Source organism: Pinus tabuliformis, chromosome 1_2 (assembly GCF_031772625.1).
Source record: "Pinus tabuliformis cultivar Carrire ecotype Pingquan chromosome 1_2, CPIR1, whole genome shotgun sequence".
Classification (NCBI taxonomy): domain Eukaryota; kingdom Viridiplantae; phylum Streptophyta; class Pinopsida; order Pinales; family Pinaceae; genus Pinus; species Pinus tabuliformis.
This window is the reverse complement of record NC_142298.1, coordinates 413,300,893-413,305,824: the sequence shown is the minus strand read 5'-3', so window position 1 is coordinate 413,305,824 and position 4,932 is coordinate 413,300,893.

Sequence of the window (4,932 nt, the reverse complement as noted above, 5' to 3'; positions counted from 1 at the left end):
TGAAACGTAATATTTTAAATATTAATAACAAAAGTTATATTTAAAGAACTATGTTTTTTACTTCCAAATATGATTGAACATATATATATATATATAGATATATTCTTTAGAAAGAATTGTAATTTATCCATTTTTCAATATATTTTAATATTCATTCATCATCCGCATTTCTCATTTGACATTTTATATATATATATATATATATATATATATATATATATATATATATATATATATATATATATATATATATATATATATATATATAATATATATATATATATATATTGCAGAGAACCTTATGTATTAACGTTATAATGTGTAGAATGTAAATCATAAATAAAATATGTCAATGTCAACTATATATATATATATATATATTTATTGAGAGAGAGAATTTATTTTCCATTAATAGGATTTTAAGGAAATTTGTACTTCATTTATTTTTTAATATGTAGTTGACACACACACACACATATAACAAAAATAATTATATGTAGAGAGAGTGTTTTATAAATATATGTTTTCTACTTCCAAATATAATTGGAGCATGTATTAACATTTTAATGTATAGAATGTAAACCATAAATAAATTATATATATATATATATATATATATATATATATATATATATATATATATCTATATCTATATCTATAGAGAGAGAGAGAGAGAATTGTTATCCCATTGATAGGGCTTCTAGGGATATTTTCAATTCATTAATTTTTAATATGGAGTTGACATATAGCATTTTAAATATTAATAACAAAAATTTTACACACACATAGTGATAGACAAATAAACATATAACATTTATAATAAAAAAATTGTGACAAAAATAATTAGAGAGAGAGAATATGTTTGGGGCATTTATTAACATTTTAATATGTAGAATGTGAATCATAAATAAAATATTTCAATGTTAACTATGTATATTGGTAATCTGAGTGTCACTATGAGTTTTCTTGCTCAATGGATATTATGGTGTGTATATATGTATTTTTGGTAGATAATTTTATTTTAGCTTGGGTGATTGGCCAAAATAGTTGTTATCCTACCCACAAAAGCTCAAGTCTTTTAAATTGACATGTTGACATTTTGGAATATAGTAGCTATGTTGTGCTCTTAAGAGATTTTATACTAAGGGTTAGCCTAGTACCAACTATAGAAATTTCACCTGTAGAACAAATCGATATATGCAATGTCCTGAAGCATAATACTTATTCTACTTCTACAAAACATTAAGCGGAAGCATAATCGAATTCATAAGCAACATCAAGTAGAAACATGCATAACTGATCAAGAGAAATAATCACACATAACACAAGATATATCCAAGGGAAAACACCAGCATAAAACCCCAACCATGTATTATCAATCAAGTGGAAATCCTCTTCACAATACAAAAAGAATTAGCTCTCAAGCTATTCAGTTCTCAATGAACTATGAAGATATGAAGATATGTCTCATGAACCAACCAAGCCCTGTATAAAGGCTTTACCTATGGTTCAATCCCTATTTCCTTGCGTATTTTTCTTAGGAAATAATAGCAAAAGCATATGTAATTAATTACAAACATACCAAGTTAACCAATGGTCCAACTACACAATCCTTGAGGACACTAGTTCCTCAACCATGCAAAAACTACTTACTAGAAATAGTCAAGCATCTGATAGTATATTGTCCCACATCTGATCTCAACTGGGTCTCTAACAAAGCTAACATGAAAAAGTTATCCATGAGTGAATTCTCAGTTATCTAAAATAATAGTTGTCACATGCATGCAAGCATTAACAAACTAAATTTTATTATTTTAACTACTTGTTAAAATAATCTAACTGGACTTGACTAGTTAGAACTAAGTCAACTGATTATCTCATTATAGAACTCATAATTATTCCCTCAATCAGTGGAAGAAATTAAGGATAAATTCCTCAATCAGTGGGACAACTCATGTGCATGCTCACAAAGACTTCAAATTCAAATTTCCTTAACTAATTAACTCAACTGAATTAATTAATTAATACTTCCAACTGCTGTTAAGACCAAAATTAATTTTACTTCCTATAGATAGACTAGGGACTGCTATAAATAGGAAGGGACCCAGAAATGCTATTTTTAGAACTTTATATTTTTAGCAGTTTCACCTCTCACCCAATGTGGCCAATGACCTCACTAGCCAAACTGCTATTTTTAGACATGCTATTTTTAGCACATTCTAAATTTAACATTTCTTGTTGCACATTTTTCAACCCTCCCTCTCAACAAGAAAGGCTTCCTCTTGAACCCAATCCTGTAACTCTGGAATGTTCTGCATGCAACACATCTACCTAGTCCACTTGCTCCAACAACACTTGGAACAAAAACACTCCCAACTAACCACTCTGTTGGGCTAGGACATACTCTCATGCTGAAGCTCTACCTGCTGTTGGAAAGTGCTCCCCCTCTGACATCTACGCTACTGCAACATCTCCATGCATCTCGCACCATTGCACACCTCTCTATGCCACCTAGCACTGTGCAAAACACTTGTGCCTCTCGCATTGCTGCAGTCTGCTAGCTATGCCTTGTCCTGGGATTCTCTGTACTGTCTCTCTCTCTGCCGCTCCATCTGCATCTGTCTTTACCCAATCAGTCAGTTCCTGCTACTCTACATTGGGGCTCCTATAGTAAGGTCTCATCCAAGAGGTTGGGTACCTCAAGGATCCTACCCCTCCTCCTTGAGACGATCACTCTATATCGCCCCACCTCCTACCTGGAGGTATGGCTGCATGTGATCCCTTAGCCCACCTGGCTCGAAGTTTCCCCCTACTGGAGGTCTCTACATGAGTAGATGTCTCTACTTGATCTCCACTTAGTTTCCCTGTTGTGGCTGCTCCACAATCTCCTGAAGCTGCTACACCAATCATGGCTCCTCCACAATCATCTGAGACTTCTTCTGGCTCTGCATGTTGAGAGGTAATATACCCTCCCTCTCAACCACCAAGTCTTCATCAATTGCCTTGCTGCTCAAGGCTTTGCATGCATCTTGAACCTCAAGAGCATACAGGTTCTTGACCTGTGAACCAATCTGCTTCACCTCTTTAGTGATGATGTGTCTAAGGAAAACCCTTCCCTTACTGAAGACTACATCATAGCCTCTGTCTTCCAACATCGCGATCGACACCAAGTTTCTCTTCATTCCTGGTACATACTTGACATCAGTCAAGGTAAGGTGAGATCCATGCTCCCTCTGAAAAATAATCGTGCCTACACCTGAGACATTATACTTCTCATCACTACCCATCGCTATGAGTATCTAGAGATCTTTCTCCTCCAAAGTACTAAACAAACTCTTGTCGCTAGTCATGTGGAAAGAAGCTCCACTGTCAAGAAACCAACCACTTCCCACCATGGATGAAACCATGCATGCGAAGAGTGTGAAATCCAACTCAAACTGTGAAGCAAGTGCCTCACCTTCAGATCCTTCGCCAGATCCCTTCTTGGATTTCCTCCATGGACAATTTGCAGCATAATGGCCCACCTTATGACAACGAAAGCATCGCACTTTCGATTTGTCAACCTTCTTCCCATCATTGGAAGAACTGGATTAGGAAATAGAAACCTTCTCCTTCCCCTTCTTCGCCTTACTAGCTAAGGCACAGTTCTCCTCATCATGCATGGATGAGGAACTGTCTTTGGTGCTCTGTCTGATCTCCTCCTGCATCAAATCTGACCATAGTCATTCCCAATCTGGCAGTTTCTCCCTTCCATCCACCGAGTCCTAGTAGCTATGCCAGCTCTTAGGAAGGCCAAGGAGTGCTAGACTCACCATATCCTAATCCGATGTCATGACCCCTACACTTGCAAGCTCATCCCTGCATGTGATGAGCTTGGTACATAGCGATCATCTCATCCCTTTCACACTTGATCTTTCGAAGTTTGTCCTTCAATGCTAGCTTCCTCTAATCACTGTTATTCTGATATAAATCTTTTAATGTTTTCCACATTGCATGCAGAGTCTCCTTCCCATGGAGGCTCAAGACAATGTGATCTCGCACTCCCTCCAAGAGAATTCTCCTAGCTCTAGCCACACACTTCCTCCATTCCACCTGCTCAGTCTTGTCAGTGGGCTTAGGAATTTCTTGATCAATGAAATCCTTAAGGCCATTATCTTCCAAAACTGCCTCCATGCGATCCTTCCAAGCTATATAGTTTGAGTTGACACCAAGGGCATACTCAAGCCTCAAACCATAGAATTCCATCGATAAAATAAATGTGATAAGAACTTGAGATCTATATCCCGAATAATAAACTTCAAATTTTTCTTGCTAGTATATTGTTCTTGCTTGATCACCTGTGCTTCAATACCATGTAGAAATTTCACCTATATAACAAACCGATATATGCAATGTCCTAAAGCATAATACTTGTTTTACTTCTACAAAACATTAAGCGGAAGCATAATCGAATTCATGAGCAACATCAAGTAGAAACATGCATAAATGATCAAGAGAAATAATCACACATAACACAAGATATATCCAGGGGAAAGCACCAACATAAAACCCCAACCATGCATATCAATCAAGTGGAAATCCTCTTCACAATACAAAAAGAATTAGTTCTCAATGAAATATGAAGATATGAAGATATGTCTCATGAACCAACCAAGCCCTGTATATAAAGGTTTTACCTATGGTCCAATCCCTATTTCCTTGCACAGTTTGCTTAGGAAATAATAGCAAAAGCATATGCAATTAATTCCAAACATACCAAGTTAACCAATGGTCCAACTACGCAATCCTTGAGGACATTAGTTCCTCAACCATGCAAATACTGCTTATAGTCAAGCATTTGATAGTACACTGTCCCACATCTGATCTCAACTGAGTCACTGACAGAACTGACATGCAACAGTTATCCATGAGCGAATTCTCAGCAGGGAAAAT